This window comes from Prionailurus bengalensis, chromosome E2, assembly GCF_016509475.1.
Source record: "Prionailurus bengalensis isolate Pbe53 chromosome E2, Fcat_Pben_1.1_paternal_pri, whole genome shotgun sequence".
Taxonomy (NCBI): domain Eukaryota; kingdom Metazoa; phylum Chordata; class Mammalia; order Carnivora; family Felidae; genus Prionailurus; species Prionailurus bengalensis.
Window position 1 is genome coordinate 47516981 of NC_057352.1, and position 20819 is coordinate 47537799.

The window sequence follows — 20819 nt, forward strand, 5'->3', positions numbered from 1 at the left end:
AGACTATTAAGACTTGTATTGAATTACTGCTTGCCAGCAGCCTGGGTTGCTGCACTAAACAGAAGTCCTCTCTACTACCCATCTGTACTTTTACCCACTTATCAGTCCATTTTCTCCCATCACGATGCTACTGTCTTTGATCCATTTACCGGCTTGCTTACCCCTCCTACTGCTAATCCACACCACCTTTCACGTATCTATCCATCAGTTTGCTTGGATATATCCATACGTGGAGCAAAGGGAGAGAAGAGTGCTGTGCTTATATCCATGTGACTAGCCATTGGTAAATCTGGGAAGCATGTTTCCTTCTCCAATTACAGTTCCTCAGATTCTCAGTTAGTTATAGATGCTGGCAAAAGGGAGAAGCTTTAGGTCCCCATGATCTCTATCAGGCTTCCCCTATTCTTTGTAGTAGAGTAATCATACTTTGATAGTCCTATATGAGTGTTATGCAAACACAGCTTCAGGGCATTCCTCCTTCCAACTAGACTGCTGCCTCTAAACCCTTCCTTCAAGGAAATTTTGTAGCCACTAGTGTTATTTAGTAAGTCCCTACTATATGCACAGCAGCATATGGTCTATGAATGTGCAACAGATGTGTAAATATTTGTTGTAGAAACCCATGGATATTGTATTGCTAAATGTAGGACAAAGAATCATCTTCAAGTGATATGATTGATTAATTGAGTTTTTACTCTATGGTCAAAGATGTGTCATACTCCAGTTTAGTGACTCCAGGAGGCTATGCATTTGTTCCAACAGTGCTGCTATGGCTCAAAACATTTGGATCCTCTCTTCTGGAAGTGCCCATTACAAATTTTAAAGTAGGCAAAGAGGTGTGCCTAGCTGGATCAGTCAGTAAAGCATGCGACTCTTTAAAAAAAAAAAAAAAAGTAGGCAAAGAAATTGAATAGACACTTTTTCCCAAAGAAAATCTACAAATGGCCAATAAGTACATGACAAAATGCTCCACATTAATAGCCATTAGAGAAATGCAAATCAAAACCACAATGACATACTCCTTTACACCCACTACAATGGCCATCATTTTTCAAAAAATGGAAAATAATAAGTTTTGGCAAAGAGAGAAATTAGAACCTTCATAAAGCACTAATAGAAATGTAAAATGGTGTAGATTCCATGGAAAACAGTTGATAATTCCTCAAAAAGTTAAACATAGAATTACCATCTGACCCAGCATTTCTATTCCTTAGTGTACACACAAAAGAATTTAAAACAGGTATTCTAACAAAAAGTTGTATATAAATGGTAATACTGACTCTATACACAATAGTCAAAAGTGGAAACAAATGTCCATCAACAGATGAAAGAATAACAAAATGCCATATATCCATACAGTGAAATATTAATCTGTAACAAGGAATGATACATGCTACAATATAAATGAAACTTGAAAATATTATGTTAAGAAGGCAGTCACAAAGATAGCATGTTATTCCATTTATATGAAGTGTCCAGAATAGGCAAATATGTAGAAACAGAAAGTCATTTTAGTGTTTGCTTAGGGCTGGGGAGAGTGGGGAGGGAGGGAAGGAAGGAAGAGAGGAGACAGCTAAAGAGTACAGGGTTTTTCTTCATGGAAATGAAAATATTTTAAATATTATTTAGTTTTTTTAATGTTTTGATTTATTTTTGAGACAGAGAGAGACAGAGCATGAGCAGGGGAGGGGCAGAGTGAGAGGGAGCTACAGACTCTGAAGCAGGCTCCAGGCTCTGAACTGTCAGCACAGAGCCCAACATGGGGCTCGAAGTCACAAGCTGTGAGATCATGACCTGAGCTGAAATAGGACACTTAACTAACTGAGCCACCCAGGCACCCCGGAAATGAAAATATTTTAAAATTACCTGTGATGTTGGTTGCACATATCTATGCATGTACTAAAAATAATTGAATTGTACACTGTATATGGAATGTGAATTATTTCCCAATAAATCCGGGTTGTTGTTTTTAAATAATCTCTTCCCCCAACATGCAGCTCAAACCCACAACCCATGAGAGTCCCATGCTCTACTGATTGAGCCAGCCAGGTGCCCCAAATCTGTTTTATTTTTTAAAAAGCGATTTATAAGCCATACAAAAAAAAAAAAAAAAGGTATTAACCTATTACTTTATGGTACTACCCAATTTTTTTAGATAAAGAATAGTATTATCCAGATTGTTTATTTACTTATTTCAGAAGTTTGGTTCCAGCTGACTTTTAGCTATTTTTAGAAATCAAATCTATCAAGTGGTGAACATTTGCTCACTATGACAGTATCCAAAATAATGACCAGAGGTCATGAGTGAACTTCCCAGAGGAAAGTTCCCAAAGTTTTTACTTTCATCTGAGAAATAAATGGATTAGGGGTGCCTGGCTGGCTCAGGCAGTTAAGTGACTGGCTTTGGCTCGGGTCATGATCTCATAGTTCTTGAGTTTGAGCCCCACATCAGGCTCTCTTCTGTCAGCACAGAGCTGGCTTTGGATCCTCTGTCTCCCTTTCTCTCTTTTTCTCCCCCACATGTGCATTCTTTCTCTCTCAAAAATAAATTAACATTTCAAAAAGAGAAATAAATGGATTATCTCTTTAGATAACTTCAGAAAGGGCAACTCTCATTTGGAGCTATATATTCTGGTATGTGTGTTTTGTTTAAAAAAGCCAGATTTCACATATCTATGCATACGTTAGTATATGCATATACTTTGCAATGGGTAAAATATTTAATATGTGTGTGCTCAATCTTTGATTTGTAACAGAAAAAGTAGAAGGAAAAGGAAGTGGGTTTTTTCCCATTCATTCATTCAGCATTTATTGGGCTCCTAATATATGGTACAAAAATCATAAGACAATTTTTGAAGGAAAAGCCCTTATCAGGTAATCTGTAAACTCCCGAATCCAGACCAAAGGATAGAGATCAAATAATATATTAATGCTTAAGAGCAAACTTTGCAGGATAGTCAACAGAGACTAGCGTTCCCCTGGAAAAGTTAGCAAATATTTTTTAAAGCTCCCAGAAGCCATACCACCAAAGGTCGTATAACTAATTGTCTCGGCAATAACATGTATAGTTGCTGTTGACCTACAAAGAAGAATCTATCTTTAGTTCTTCCCATTGTTTTAAGCCCTCTAATAAGTACCCTGTAACTTTTATTAAAATGGTTCCTCTTGGAGTTGCGGCAAGATGGCGGCTTAGGAGGACGCTGGGCTCACCGCACGTCCTGCTGATCACTTAGATTCCATCTACACCTGCCTAAATAACCCAGAAAACCGCCAGAGGATTAGCAGAACGGAGTCGCCGGAGCCAAACGCAGACGAGAGGCCCACGGAAGAGGGTAGGAAGGGCGGCGAGGCGGTGCGCGCTCCACGGACTGGCGGGAGGGAGCCGGGGCGGAGGGGCGGCTTGCCGGCCAAGCAGAGCCCCCGAGTCTGGCTTGCAAAAGCGGAGGGGCCTGACGGACTGTGTTCCCACAACAAGCGCGACTTAGCGTCTGGGAGGTCATAAGTTAACAGCTCTGCTCGGAAAGCGGGAAGGCTGGAGGACAAAGGGAGGGAGAGCTGCTGAGCCCCCTGACGACAGAGCTCAGTTTGGTGGGGAACAAAGGCGCTCGCCAGCGCCATCTCCCCCGCCCATCCCCCAGCCGAAATCCCAAAGGGAACCGGTTCCTGCCAGGGAACTTGCTCCCTCCGCGCAAACACCCAACTCTGCGCTTCTGCGGAGCCAAACCTCCGGCAGCGGATCTGACTCCCTCCCGCTGCCACAGGGCCCCTCCTGAAGTGGATCACCTAAGGAGAAGCGATCTAAGCCTGCCCCTCCTGCCCCCGAGCACCTTGCCTACCCACCCCAGCTAATACGCCAGATCCCCAGCATCACAAGCCTGGCAGGGTGCAAGTAGCCCAGAGGAGCCACACCACCCCACAGTGAATCCCGCCCCTAGGAGAGGGGAAGAGAAGGCACACACCAGTCTGACTGTGGCCCCAGCGGTGGGCTGGGGGCAGACATCAGGTCTGACTGCGGCCCCGCCCACCAACTCCAGTTATACACCACAGCACAGGGGAAGTGCCCTGCAGGTCCTCACCACGCCAGGGACTATCCAAAATGACCAAGCGGAAGAATTCCCCTCAGAAGAATCTCCAGGAAATAACAACAGCTAATGAGCTGATCAAAAAGGACTTAAATAACATAACAGAAAGTGAATTTAGAATAATAGTCATAAAATTAATCGCTGGGCTTGAAAACAGTATACAGGACAGCAGAGAATCTCTTGCTACAGAGATCAAGGGACTAAGGAACAGTCACGAGGAGCTGAAAAACGCTTTAAACGAAATGCATAACAAAATGGAAACCACCACAGCTCGGCTTGAAGAGGCAGAGGAGAGAATAGGTGAACTAGAAGATAAAGTTATGGAAAAAGAGGAAGCTGAGAAAAAGAGAGATAAAAAAATCCAGGAGTATGAGGGGAAAATTAGAGAATTAAGTGATACACTAAAAAGAAATAATATACGCATAATTGGTATCCCAGAGGAGGAAGAGAGAGGGAAAGGTGCTGAAGGGGTACTTGAAGAAATCATAGCTGAGAACTTCCCTGAACTGGGGAAGGAAAAAGGCATTGAAATCCAAGAGGCACAGAGAACTCCCTTCAGACGTAACTTGAATCGATCTTCTGCACGACATATCATAGTAAAACTGGCAAAATACAAGAATAAAGAGAAAATTCTGAAAGCAGCAAGGGGTAAACGTGCCCTCACATATAAAGGGAGACCTATAAGACTCGTGACTGATCTCTCTTTTGAAACTTGGCAGGCCAGAAAGAATTGGCACGAGATTTTCAGGGTGCTAGACAGAAAAAATATGCAGCCAAGAATCCTTTATCCAGCAAGTCTGTCATTTAGAATAGAAGGAGAGATAAAGGTCTTCCCAAACAAACAAAAACTGAAGGAATTTGTCACCACTAAACCAGCCCTACAAGAGATCCTAAGGGGGACCCTGTGAGACAAAGTCCCAGAGACATCACTATAAGCATAAAACATACAGACATCACAATGACTCCAAAACTGTATCTTTCTATAATAACACTGAATGTAAATGGATTAAATGCGCCAACCAAAAGACATAGGGTATCAGAATGGATAAAAAAACAAGACCCATCTATTTGCTGTCTACAAGAGACTCATTTTAGACCTGAGGACACCTTTAGATTGAGAGTGAGGGGATGGAGAACTATTTATCATGCGACTGGAAGCCAAAAGAAAGCTGGAGTAGCCATACTTATATCAGACAAACTAGACTTTAAATTAAAGGCTGTAACAAGAGATGAAGAAGGACATTATATAATAGTTACAAGGTCTATCCATCAGGAAGAGCTAACAATTATAAATGTCTATGCACCGAATACCGGAGCCCCCAAATATATAAAACAATTACTCATAAACATAAGCAACCTTATTGATAAGAATGTGGTCATTGCAGGGGACTTTAACACTCCACTAACAGAAATGGATAGATCATCTAGACACACGGTCAATAAAGAAACAAGGGCCCTGAATGAGACATTGGATCAGATGGACTTGACAGATATATTTAGAACTCTGCATCCCAAAGCAACAGAATATACTTTCTTCTCGAGTGCACATGGAACATTCTCCAAGATAGATCATATACTGGGTCACAAAACAGCCCTTCATAAGTTTACAAGAATTGAAATTATACCATGCTTACTTTCAGACCACAATGCTATGAAGCTTGAAATCAACCACAGAAAAAAGTCTGGAAAACCTCCAAAAGCATGGAGGTTAAAGAACACCCTACTAACGAATGAGTGGGTCAACCAGACAATTAGAGAAGAAATTAAAAAATATATGGAAACAAACGAAAATGAAAATACAACAATCCAAACGCTTTGGGATGCAGCAAAGGCAGTCCTGAGAGGAAAATACATTGCAATCCAGGCCTATCTCAAGAAACAAGAAAAATCCCAAATACAAAATCTAACAGCACACCTAAAGGAACTAGAAGCAGAACAGCAAAGGCAGCCTAAGCCCAGCAGAAGAAGAGAAATAATAAAGATCAGAGCAGAAATAAACAATATAGAAACTAAAAAAACTGTAGAGCAGATCAACGAAACCAAGAGTTGGTTTTTTGAAAAAATAAACAAAATTGACAAACCTCTAGCCAGGCTTCTCAAAAAGAAAAGGGAGATGACCCAAATAGATAAAATCATGAATGAAAATGGAATTATTACAACCAATCCCTCAGAGATACAAACAATTATCAGGGAATACTATGAAAACTTATATGCCAACAAATTGGACAACCTGGAAGAAATGGACAAATTCCTGAACACCCACACGCTTCCAAAACTCAATCAGGAGGAAATAGAAAGCTTGAACAGACCCATAACCAGTGAAGAAATTGAATCGGTTATCAAAAATCTCCCAACAAATAAGAGTCCAGGACCAGATGGCTTCCCAGGGGAGTTCTACCAGACATTTAAAGCAGAGATAATACCTATCCTTCTCAAGCTATTCCAAGAAATAGAAAGGGAAGGAAAACTTCCAGACTCATTCTATGAAGCCAGTATTACTTTGATTCCTAAACCAGACAGAGACCCAGTAAAAAAAGAGAACTACAGGCCAATATCCCTGATGAATATGGATGCAAAAATTCTCAATAAGGTACTAGCAAATCGAATTCAACGGCTATAAAAAGAATTATTCACCATGATCAAGTGGGATTCATTCCTGGGATGCAGGGCTGGTTCAACATTCGCAAATCAATCAACGTGATACATCGCATTAACAAAAAAAAAAGAGAAGAACCATATGATCCTGTCAATCGATGCAGAAAAGGCCTTCGACAAAATCCAGCACCCTTTCTTAATAAAAACCTTGAGAAAGTCGGGATAGAAGGAACATACTTAAATATCATAAAAGCCATTTATGAAAAGCCCACAGCTAACATCATCCTCAACGGGGAAAAATTGAGAGCTTTTTCCCTGAGATCAGGAACACGACAAGGATGCCCACTCTCACCGCTGCTGTTTAACATAGTGCTGGAAGTTCTAGCATCAGCAATCAGACAACAAAAGGAAATCAAAGGCATCAAAATTGGCAAAGATGAAGTCAAGCTTTCGCTTTTTGCAGATGACATGATATTATACATGGAAAATCCGATAGACTCCACCAAAAGTCTGCTAGAACTGATACAGGAATTCAGCAAAGTTGCAGGATACAAAATCAATGTACAGAAATCAGTTGCATTCTTATACACTAACAATGAAGCAACAGAAAGACAAATAAAGAAACTGATCCCATTCACAATTGCACCAAGAAGCATAAAATACCTAGGAATAAATCTAACCAAAGATGTAAAGGATCTGTATGCTGAAAACTATAGAAAGCTTCTGAAGGAAATTGAAGAAGATTTAAAGAAATGGAAAGACATTCCCTGCTCATGGATTGGAAAAATAAATATTGTCAAAATGTCAATACTACCCAAAGCTACCTACACATTCAATGCAATCCCAATCAAAATTGCACCAGCATTCTTCTCGAAACTAGAACAAGCAATCCTAAAATTCATATGGAACCACAAAAGGCCCCGAATAGCCAAAGGAATTTTGAAGAAGAAGACCAAAGCAGGAGGCATCACAATCCCAGACTTTAGCCTCTACTACAAAGCTGTCATCATCAAGACAGCATGGTACTGGCACCAAAACAGACACATAGACCAATGGAATAGAATAGAAACCCCAGAACTAGACCCACAAACGTATGGCCAACTCATCTTTGACAAAGCAGGAAAGAACATCCAATGGAAAAAAGACAGCCTCTTTAACAAATGGTGCTGGGAGAACTGGACAGCAACATGCAGAAGGTTGAAACTAGACCACTTTCTCACACCATTCACAAAAATAAACTCAAAATGGATAAAGGACCTAAATGTGAGACAGGAAACCATCAAAACCTTAGAGGAGAAAGCAGGAAAAGACCTCTCTGACCTCAGCCGTAGCAATCTCTTACTCGACACATCCCCAAAGGCAAGGGAATTAAAAGCAAAAGTGAATTACTGGGACCTTATGAAGATAAAAAGCTTCTGCACAGCAAAGGAAACAACCAACAAAACTAAAAGGCAACCAACGGAATGGGAAAAGATATTCGCAAATGACATATCGGACAAAGGGCTAGTATCCAAAATCTATCAAGAGCTCACCAAACTCCACACCCGAAAAACAAATAACCCAGTGAAGAAATGGGCAGAAAACATGAATAGACACTTCTCTAAAGAAGACATCCGGATGGCCAACAGGCACATGAAAAGATGTTCAGCGTCGCTCCTTATCAGGGAAATACAAATCAAAACCACACTCAGGTATCACCTCACGCCAGTCAGAGTGGCCAAAATGAACAAATCAGGAGACTATAGATGCTGGAGAGGATGTGGAGAAACGGGAACCCTCTTGCACTGTTGGTGGGAATGCAAATTGGTGCAGCCGCTCTGGAAAGCAGTGTGGAGGTTCCTCAGAAAATTAAAAATAGACCTACCCTATGACCCAGCAATAGCACTGCTAGGAATTTATCCAAGGGATACAGGAGCACTGATGCATAGGGCCACTTGTACCCCAATGTTCATAGCAGCACTCTCAACAATAGCCAAATTATGGAAAGAGCCTAAATGTCCATCAACTGATGAATGGATAAAGAAATTGTGGTTTATATACACAATGGAATATTACGTGGCAATGAGAAAAAATGAAATATGGCCTTTTGTAGCAACGTGGATGGAATTGGAGAGTGTGATGCTAAGTGAAATAAGCCATACAGAGAAAGACAGATACCATATGGTTTCACTCTTATGTGGATCCTGAGAAACTGAACAGGAACCCATGGGGGAGGGGAAGAAAAAAAAAAAAAAAGAGGTTAGAATGGGAGAGAGCCAAAGCATAAGAGACTGTTAAAAACTGAGAACAAACTGAGGGTTGATGGGGGGTGGGAGGGAGGAGAGGGTGGGTGATGGGTATTGAGGAGGGCACCTTTTGGGATGAGCACTGGGTGTTGTATGGAAACCAATTTGTCAATAAATTTCATAAAAAAAAAAATTTAAAGAAAAGATAAAAAAAATAAAAAATAAAAATAAATAAATAAAATGGTTCCTCTTGGCCCTATTAACTGATTACAACTGCATAATAATACAACAGGAGAGGATGTTATCGGTGTTGGTAGATTCTTGGAAATCCTGTCCACTGTGCTAATGATCTATGGGTAAAAGAAGTTACTTGTCTATTTCTATAGAATTATTTTAGGTTTTTGTCATTTTTCTTTCTGCTAAAAATGTACTAAGTAAGAAAAGTCATAATAACTAGCTAACTAATTGCCTCCCCCACTGATATTCAACTTCTATAGCAACTGGGTTCGAGTAGCAACTTTGCCAGAAAATGGTTTCTGTGAACTCAGATGAAACTCTAATGATACCACCACATAAGAGAAAAACTGCCACCATCATATAAAAAGAGTTAACGCAGAGCAAATTGTTATCTAAGAGAGGCCCTTTCAACCTTGCCGGCAATGGTGTTTTCAAAAGTTTGCAAGTGACCATTTTATCTGGCATTGTTTGAATGTTCAGATGCCCCCCAGAAGGACAGATAGCATTTTTTTCTAGCCTTGAAATAGACATTCAATGGAAATAGGAAATAATGAGATTTGTCTGTACATTTCTACTAATATACCAGCTGTCACCAATGGCTAATACATTCAACCAAGATTTAGCTCTTTGCTCAACTTGAATCCTCAACCCATCTATTAGTTTGTATTGGTGATACAGTTTGTATTAGATAATAGTGTTTATTGTTTTGGGGGAAACTGTTATTTATTTACAGAGTTAAAATATACTTGGATTCATAACTCTTGGTAACTATTGGTTACATCACCCTTTTATGTTTACATGTACATTTATTTTTAAATATTTATTTATTTATTTATCAATCAGGAGAACAAGAGAGAGAACACAGTCTGAGAGGAGCAAGGCAGGGCAGGGAGAAGGAATCCCAAGCAGGCTCCACTCAGCACAGAGCCCAACACGAGGCTTAGTCTCACAAACATTGAGATCATGACTTGAGCCAAAATCAAGAGTTGAACATTTAACCAAATGAACCACTCAGGTGCCCCTATGTGTACATTTATAAAATACACAAAATAATACCCAAAAGAATAAAGAAACCAACATTTGTTGCAAACATACCACATGCTAGACACTGTGCTTGATATTTCATTTTAATCTTCAAAAATGCTGTATAGTCAATAAGATTCCCATTTTACAGACAAGCAAGCAAGTCACTGAGTCTGTGACTTTTGACAAATGGTGGTACAAGGATTCAAATTGAAGTAGAAATCTAAAATCCTTTTAAGTTTCAAGATCCTACATGCACACCTCTCCCCACTCCTTATTATCTTGGATCTCATCATCTCTACTCCTTCACTCTCCTCCAATCCTACAAGCCTGATCCTGTGTCAGGGCCTTTGCAGTGGCTGTCCCTTCAGCCTAAAACCCTTCCCCTCATGTGTAAATGGCTTATCCCCTTACCTTCTCACATCTTGACCCCAATGCCACCTTCTCAGTGAGGTTTCTCCCAATCATCCTATTTAAAACACTCTCCACTCTCTACTCTCAATCTTTCTTACCCTGCTGTTTTCTTTTCCTGTGGCATTTTCACCGTAGAATGTTAGCTTTTTTGTCTGTTGTGCTCGCTAGAGTGTATGCTCCACTAAGATCTTTTTTAAATACAGTTGACACACAATGTTATATTAATTTCAGGTGTACAACATAGTTATTCAGCAAGTTTATACATTATGCTATCTTCACCATAAGTATAACTACCATCTGTACCAATACATTGCCCTTACAATATCACTGACTGTACTCTCTATGCTGTGTCTTTTATTCCTATACTTATTTATTCCATAACTGAAAGCCTGTATCTTCCACTCCCCTTCACCCCTTTTGCCCCTCCCTTCACCCTCATATTTGTTTTCTGTATTTATAGGTCTGATTGTGCTTTTTGTTTATTTGTTGCTTTGTTTTTCAAATTCCACTTATGAGTAAAATCATATAGTATTTGCCTTTCATGTCTAAGTTATTTCACTTAGCATAATACTCTCTAGGTCTTCCATCCGTGTTGTCTCAAGTGGCATGACCTCTTCCCTTTTTTATGGCTGTGTAATATGTGTGTGTGCATGTGTGTGTGTGTGTGTGTGTGTGAGAGAGAGAGAGAGAGAGAGAGAGAGAGAGAGAGAGAGAGAGAATGAATATGGGGGGGGAGAAAGAGACAGAGAGGGAGAGAGGGAGAAGGGGAATGATATCTCTTTGCTAGTCACCCACATGCTTGGTGAATGAACCATGGTGCTAGGCAAGCATGTAGACAGAAAACCCAGGGAGGAGCAAAGGAGCTCTTTCCTCCTCTGCCTACTTGTAGCCTCCTAGGCCCAAAGAAGAGGTCCATACTCTGTTTGGAATTTACAGTCTTGAGGGACAAAAGATAAATCTAAGCTTGGATTACGTTGCTAGACGGTTAAAATTCAGAATTTCATAATGAACAGTCACAAGGCTTAATGGATTTTGTGCTATGCTCTTACCATTGGATATTTGTTGAAATTCAACGTGGAACTAATTAATCTCTGAAAGCCATCTTAAACTTTCTAATAACCCGTAAGCCTGCTGGAAAAAAGGCAACGGCAGAAACCAGGTTCTTATCATTTTCTTTGGCATAGTTCTTCATAGGATTGAAATGAACTCACTTTTTTTCACTTTATTAAAAATATTTTTTGGCTGACTCAGTATACGATAAGGAAAAATAGCTAGATACAAAACCTTGAAAACAGTTAAACAAGTAAACAAAAAAATGTTTTATGCGCAAGCTATCTTACTGCTTCTTCACTTTTTTCAACGTGTGCATGCATGTGTGTGTGTGTGTGTATCATTATATACTGGAAATTTGGTAAGTTGTTACTTCTAAATTGTAAGATCCAGGGTGATTTGTATTTTTTATATATGTCTACATATTTTTCAAATTCTCTACCACAAATGTGTATTATTTTTATAATCACAAGATCAATTAATTGTACAAGTAATATTTAGACGTTTTACATCATTTTCTTTGAGTATCTATCAGAGGTATTCCCTGTATTAATTATGTTGCTTTAAATCTGTTTGCTTTCTCTTAAAGCCTGCTGTGATGCTAACAGCAGTAGAAGTATTTTACCAATTAAAAGACTCTAAGATTTTTCCACACCAAAAAAGATATTTTAAAAACCACAAAACCATTTTTTCAGTGATTTTTTTCCCTCAAGTAATAATGAAAATGCATATCCACACACACAATATATTTTTTAAGCTTTGGAGAACGGACCCATAGCACATACTCTCTGCCTCCACCTCCCACCTCCCCATATATTCATCTACTCCATATATTTTTTTCATTTTTAAAAATATTTACCAAAGATCCTGAAGTGACATCTAAACTACTTGTCTCCTTAGCTTATAGATAAAGAAAACAAAGATCCAGCTGGGACAGACTCAAATGGATGCACCTACTTTCATGCCCAGGCTTTCAGAGGAGGTAAAAACACATACCTAATCCTTCCAATAGATTCCAGAAAGAATGTGGATGACACTTCTCTTGATCTTTTTTTTTTCCTTACACAAATTTAATACTTTGATCGCTTATAACCAAAAACACTATTTAAAGAAACAGAACAGGTCACCTTTATTATATACAGCACAGTTAGCAAGATACTACCTTGAGTAGCTGTTTAAAGGGATCAAACTTCAAAAGATAATTGACCTAAATTCTCCTTCCTGCTCTACACTCTGGTGAGTCTTGCCCATGTGCAGCCCTCCTATGCATCTCACACATGGAAGAGATACAGTAGGGTCCTGAGAAGCATGAGAATAGAGGCCACTGTGATTCAAACTAATTCAAACATTATTTTAATGCCTGTGTTTAGTTTGCTAAAAATTCTCAACTTCAGGGGGTGTGCAAGGGCTGACAGCTCCAGTCTGGAATATATCCGAAGTTGATTTATAGAGAAGAACACTTTAAAGTGATTACACCTGTTCTGGTCCCATTTGGTTTGGGTATGATGAAATGGAATTCTTTGTCTCTACTTTCAGAGTATTGGTTATGATTTGAATTATGGACAACATTATAAAACACACATATCTCAAGGAAGAAACTACCTTGAGAAGCCTAATGTTACCTAATTTCTTTTGTGAATCTCATAAAGAGTATTAGTGTAAAAACTTTCTTTTGGTAGATGTTCACTAATTCCATCACATTATCTGGCAATGTTCACTTTCCAGGTCCATTTTATTGCTTTGCCCCCATGATATATTTTAAATTGTAAATTTAAAAGATATCTGCTAGGAATATTCTTAGGATAGTTATGCAGTTGGTTCTTTACAACATGTAAGAACACTAATTTGTTGGAGAAATCCTGTCAGCATCAATGAACTATTGTTCTGAACATCTTTTGAACAAATTGGAATCAACAAACATCTTGGGTACATGAACTTCCTGGAGTGTTTTTGTGGCTTTCTCCCATTGTTTTGGAAAACATTCTTATTGCTATCGTTTTAGAACACTTCCAGAAGCAGACTTGGCATTGAAGTTCTTATTCATATATAAAGCTCTGACCCATATGTCACAAATTACAACTTTCTGCTTCATACATGGTGGACCAAGGCAGATGTTAATTTGGAAGATTTTTGTATTACCTGAGGTTGTGTGCTAGCAAACAAAGGCATGGGAGCCAGATTCCTAACTAGTACTCATATTTCTGATATGTATCTTTGTATTAGCAACTGCTTCCATTGTGTATTTCTCAAACATTGCCCTTTAAATTATAAAATTAGAATGAAAAATAGAAAGAGATATATATGCTAAACTTCTGATACATAAAGACTGGTGAAGCCAAAATGAAGATGAAATCAGGAGACAGCTAAGGAAAGGAAACAAAATCAAGCTCCTTAGAGCCTAAGATTATATGAATATGAGCAAAAACCCATATGAAGTCACTTAATAAATGAGGTCAAGAATGCTGAATAATTTAACATACATGGATCTTCATTTGTGATTGTCCAAAACTAATATTTCACAAGCCACATTGTACCCTGTCACAGACCCCTATTTGTCCCTCAAGATAATGCCCAACGATTAGTGGACCCAGTTTGGTAGAAATTACCTAATTGGCTGCAGTCACTTCAACTTGAATGTGACATTTTGGACTATTCTGTAGTCACAAGGATAAGTTAGGAGCTTGGGCAGCAGAGTTGCTCTTTGTGATAATTGTAGCTGAAGCTTGTGTTATCACTGAAGCTTATTATTTTGCAAGTTGTACACTCAGCTTTTTGTAAAAATTGTACTGTAAGGAAAAATCCCTGAGGAAGCTTCTTTTCTCTACTGGTTCTTCTAACACCCCAGAGGAGAATGACCAAACAAAATGCTATGTGATTGTATTTAAGTGCACTTAACTACATGCCACCTGATAAAATAACTTAGTACCATGAATTAAACAGTTTCTTAAGTCTCTGTGTTCTTTAGGTTTTATGCTTATTCAGCTAACTGAATTACTGCTAGTGATGACATTAGTTAAGAGCACTCATCCTGTCTTGGGGAAATTGTTTACCGACCTTTTCATCAGCAGGTAAATGAGGAATAAGAGGTCTGCTTCCTGCTAGCATTGTCATTGGCCTCCATGCTGTGCCTAAGCATCGTGCCTATGAAGACAGTGAGCTCATTCCTATGTAGGATGAGTACATCAAACAGTAGACGTCTTTCTCTGGTTAGTAATTCTTTGTATTTTCATAATGTTTTGTAGTTTCAGAAAAGACACATCTTCCCCACCTGCCCCCTCTCTCTCTTCCTTACCTCCTTCCTTCTATATTTATTGAGTAAATAAGATGATCCAGGCCCTGTGCTAGACATTGAAGATACACAGATAAATGAAATATAGTCTCTGTCTTCAAGGGACTCTTTGGTAAGTAAGAGAAATAAGAATAACCAATTAATTATAATCCTTTGCAATGAGTGCTCTGACCATGTGTACTATAGAAAATGCCAGAAGTCAGGAGGCTGCAAAGAGAAAGTGACTTTGGGGCCAGATCTTAAAAGATGAACAGACATTTACAACTGAAGAAGAGGGCATGATAAAAGGGGCTTGGAGGAGCTGTTGCCTCAAGCAGAAGGGACAGCAGGTGTGAGGACATCAAGGTGCGAAGTAGGTGGCTAATATGACAGGTGAGGCCAGATCAGAAAGAATCTTATGTGGGCTTGTGAAATAACAGAAAAAATATATATATTGGTCTCTGCCCTTGGTTCCTGGCACAGAGTTCCTAAATCCCCTGAAATTTCCTGGGTTATATGAATGTCTTTTGTTCTAATGAAATGACTCTTGGTGGGTTCATGGACAGATTCAGGTTGGGTGCTTGGTCATCAGAGAGACCAAGCCATGATGAGAAGCTTGGAATTGTCAGCCCCACCTCCCATCCTCCAGGACATTGAGTTAATAATTGATTGCTCATGCATACGTGATGAAACTACTGTAAAAATCCTAAAGGCGTGGGGTTCAGAGAGCTTCCAGGTTGGTGACGACATCTCTGTGCTGGGACGGTAGCACCTACCAACTCCATGGGAACAGCAGCTCCTGCACTTAGGACATTTCCAGACCTCACCCTCTCTATATCTTCATCTGGCTGTTCATCTGTATTCTTTATCATGTCCTTTATTGTATAATAAAATGGTAAATGTAAGTCAGTGTTTCTCTGAGTTCTGTGAGCTAGTCTAGCAAATGATTGGACCTAAGGAAGGGGGTGATGCGAACCTTCAAATTGTAGCCATATTCGACAGATACTGTGAGTAATCTAGGGACCTGCTACTTGAAATTGGTGTCAGAAATGGGGAATGGTCTTATGGGAGTGAGCCCTTAACCAGTAGGGGCCTGTGCTAATTCTGGCTAGTGTCAAAATTGAATTGAATTATAGGACACTCATCTAGTGTTGGAGAATTATTTGGTGTGAAAAACCCGCACATCTGGTGTTAGAATTGTTTGAGAAGTGTGAGTGTGAAAAAAAGGAAAACACAGAATGGTTCTCCTCTAGACAGCCTTGTTCAGGTGTCTGAACAAGTCAACAAGCTCCTTTGGGCATAGAGTACACATAGCCTATTTAACACTTCTCCATGCAACAATAATTTTACAGTAATGCTGTTCTTATTTTCCTTTAAATTTTTTAATGTTTATTTCTGAGAGAGAGAGAGTGCAAGGTGGGGCAGAGAGGGGGAGACAGAGGATCCAAAGCAGACTCTGTGCTGACAGCAGACAGCCCAATGTGGGGCTGGAACCCACAAACTGTGAGATCATGACCTAAGCCAAAGTCAGAAGCTTAACCAACTGAGCCGCCCAGATGTCCCAATGCTCTTCTCCTTTTAGCAACAGTCCGTTACCAAATACTGTTAATATATTTTCCCCAGGCACTGTGTGCTATTAACCAATGGAAACTAATATGACAAACTGTAGTCTCTTCTTTCAACCAATGAGCAGTAGTGTAACACTATAACCAGACTTACCCAATGAGTGCTTTATCATGCTATCCTCAGTTGAGTGTCTTTCCTGCCACTGGTTTTTATTCTGCCATGAACTCTCTTTTCTGCAATATATTTCTGCTCTGAGAAGCAGTGATGATCCATGTGGCTAACAAAAGGTGTGCAAGTTCTAGTGCTAGAGCAAAGAAATAAAAAGTATCATGCTGGGTGTTTGAATACAAGTGCAATAGCAGCTCAAGGGAATTTCAAGGAAATGGAGAGAGAAAAGATCAGCAGACAGACACTTTGGGTGGCAGTTTGACTTTGGGAAGGGCAATATATAGAGCAGGGTATCTTGGGAGGACTACAGGGCACCCGCGCAAAACCTGGCTGGAGAGACCTTGGGATCTCAGGGAATTTGGAGGGAACAGAGTGGCCATTGTCAGCATTGCCTTAATACTGAGAACAACTGTCTGTAGAGTCTATGCTTTCAGGACCATGTGCAGCACTAATCCAGATAGTGCACCGCCTGTGCAAATGAGAATAAATGGGGACTTCATAGCTTACTAGGGTATGCCTCTGGAGCCAGGCTGTCTGGGTTTAAAACTCAGCTCCACCATTTTTACCAGCTATATCACCTTGGCTCTTGAATCTTACTGACTTCAGTTTTCCTATCTGTAAAATGGGAGTAAAAATACTACCTACCAAATAAGGCTGTTATGAAAGTAGAACAATATTTATAAAGTACTTAGAACAGTACCTGGAACATATTAAATGCTTGAAAATATTAGCAGTAGTAATAGTAGTAGTAGTTATTATTATTATTATTATTATTATTATTATTATTACCACTGTTTAGTTTCTATCTATCAAATGAGGAAAATTAACTAAATGATCCCGGAAGTCCCTCACAATTCTAACATTGCCTGAATTTGCCAGTCCCTATTATCCTAGGAGAAAACTGTAACTCAGAGGGTTTGACCACCTACCCCCTCCACCCAGGTTACATGGGGAGTAAGGAATAAGATGCAAAATCCGAATTAGAACCCAGGTCTTCCAGCCCCTAATATTGTGCCTTTTGTGCCCCTCCATGTACCAAAAAATGAACAAAGCATCACCAGCTGGGCACCTCACTCTTAATCTCTCTCTCAGTTGCATAGCCTCAGGCCACTCTTTTTTTTTTTTTAATCCCTTCCATCCCTCTGCAGATCAAGAGGTGGCAAGTCTGGAAATGAAAAGGGATCTGTTGCATTGGAGGAAATAAAAGTTAGCATCATGTTAGAGTATTTCTCTCAGCATTTATATCTCAAGCACCTGCTGTTGGTCCCCATCATTAGGAGATCGATCACCCTTGCAGGGCAAGTGGTCCACTTTCCACTCAATGCTGCGGTCACTTTTTTTAAAAGCCAAGTCGTTGGATTTGGCCCTTTGTCTTAACTACCTTTTGCTCTTGTTCTATATGGCTGGAATCCTAGTCATACTTGTTCCCCTTCTGGTACAATTATGGCAATTCTGCAAGGGCTCAGTAGAGATGGCAAAGAGAAGGAAGAAGGGGGAGACAGAAGGAGGGGTAAAGATGGGACACATCCCCAGCAAACTGACCTATCTAGTGTCAATCTTGCAAAATTGTGCTTCTATATTTTCTCCTACACTTTTGAAACCTATTTAAAATGTACCAGGGACTCTGGTCTGCCATTCCTAGGAATGATGTCTTCTTTCGTTTATTATCTTTTTTTTTCTTGTCTCTGTCCATTTAAGTATTAGAATAATCACTACCCTTTTAACAGCCAAAATATCTGTGCAGGTTTTTAAAAAAATAAGCATTTTTCATTTGAACTGATTTCATCAGAGAAGGTTAATGTGATCATTTTAATTTGCAAAAATTTTTTTCTTCTTTTTATTTCTTCTACATTTGATTTTGAGCACACATTTAATAATTTCTGGTGGTTTGTGTTTCGGCATCAGCTGGATATGCAGAGTAGGCTCTCCACAGTCTCAGAATTTGATTATGACCAAGCAACCGCTATTCTATAAACACGGAAAATTGGAAATTATCTCTAGAGCTGTTTGTTAACGAAGTCGAAGGCTAACCTTTAGTGCTCATTAAAATTCCACTGATGAAAACTCTCTTGCAGGTCTCTCTTTCATGAATCCATCCCTGTATTGCGAGTGCTGGTGTGTGGAAATTGGTCTGGGCCCTCCCCTTTTGCCCTCCCCTTTAATCTCTTGGTCAGGTTTAGGCAGAGATTTTTAAAGCTTTTTAGATTTCTCTTTCTCTTACTCAAAGTATGTGTTGTGGATCCAAACAAACACAAACAGGTCTCTGAATGTGTAACTGTTACTGAGTCCGACTGACCAGGCAGGCAGTTCTGCTGAATCTGCCTTCCTCCATCAATAAAGCATGAAGTCAATTAGGGGTAATTAAGAGGGGCAAAAAAAGGGATATGTTTTCTGTACCCGAGAGTAGGAATAAGTATGAAGGCCGGGGAGAAAAATGACAAACCTCCAAGTATAATGCACAACCGGTGAAATGCGTTGAGTTATTTTAATGAACCTATTTTAATAAATGACAGCCATTTGAAATACCATCTTATCAAGAGATCCCTGGATGGTAACAGCAGCCACTCTCCTGTCCTGCTGGCGAATAACACCCTGCAAATCCTCCCTAAGTGCTCCAACATCCACGTGCACAAGACTATTTGAATTCACTTGGTGCATCTCTGTAAGAGAAGGATTCTCTTGATGGTACATCGTATCACTATTACTGTTGCTAAACAGATGGAAAATAATTGTTTATGGAATTTGTGTTTTAATTGCATTAATGTATTTGGCAGGGAGATCCACCTAAGTACACAATGCAAAGCCTGCCTTTGATCTGGGCCCCTTTGGGGCATTTTCCGTGACTGATAAACTGCTCCTCTGAGTTCATAGGCAAATGATAAAAATGATAAAAAGAAAGAAAAGAAGAAGAAATCCAGGCACCAACCTCCCATTTGGTTATTTGTCTCCTTGGAGAATCAGACAAGCTAGCCAGGCTTGCAGTCATGCTGACGACTCAGCACACATCTTACCCAGTTATACACCCACACAGGGCTCAACACGAATGTCCTCATCTCTCACCACCACCCCCCGCCCCTGTTCTCCAGTTCCCTCCTCCCCTTTGCACACAAACACACACATGCTCAATGCAAGAATTCATATGCTCTATCTTTTCAAAGACTCCTAGTGCCTTTTCATATGGGCTAGTTTAAATGCTTATAAAGTATTTATCAATAATAGCCCTTACACATATTTTCCTTTAATCCTCACACATTTCTTGGTTAGCATTATATTGTGATATGATAGAAATCAGAAGCTTTCTTTTAATGAAAATGAATGTTCTAATTGTGAGATATTTTGTCTACTAACTATTCTCTATAAATTAGCCTGAGGACAGCTGAGGGCAAAACCAGACCCTGTTCACTTGTCTATTTCCCTCTTACCAAGACCCAAAGAACAGAATCTAGGATAGAAAATGTGATAGCCACTGAAAGAAAGGGTTCTATAGATTCCCATTTCCCAAGCACAATCCCCATCTTGCCTCCTCTTGAAATGGTGGATCAGACACTTCCCTCCCTTCTTAGTAGAGAGAGATCTGAGGAGGTTTTAAATTCTTGGATGGATTTTTTTGTTTGTTTGTTTGGTGGATTTTTTCTTCTCATTCTTTCTCCTCTGCAGAACACAACTAGTAAATGATTGGATCTTTGACAGAACAAAGGTATTTTTGATGGGCTCTGTAATCTAGTGCGCTAATGCGCCCAGTCCCCTCATTGTCTTGCTGTCTGATCCCATCCCTTCTGCCAGACAGTCACTGCGGGATGAGTCACTTTTAATGTCTGATAATCAAGGTGAATTTTCAAAAAGCTGCCATTTTGGAATTATGCACTATATCACAGTGTCAGGGACGAGAGGAGGAGGAAGGATGAAGGAAAGGCTAAGATAGACACCTACTGCACATTCAGAGAACTGCAGGACATAGCCAGCACAGCGCCAGACAAGATGTGTCTGGAGGGGCTAAGTCGATCAAGGCGTCCATAATGAGAAGGAAACTAAGTTAATTATAAATTAAAAATAACTTCTATGATAATGAAGATTATATGCACGGGAGAAAACGTCTTAGTTAAAACAGACTGCAGGGATGGAATTAAGCACCAGCCATTGGGGGTATGGCTTCTGTACCTACTGAATCTATTGTGGTCCATTAAATAACCT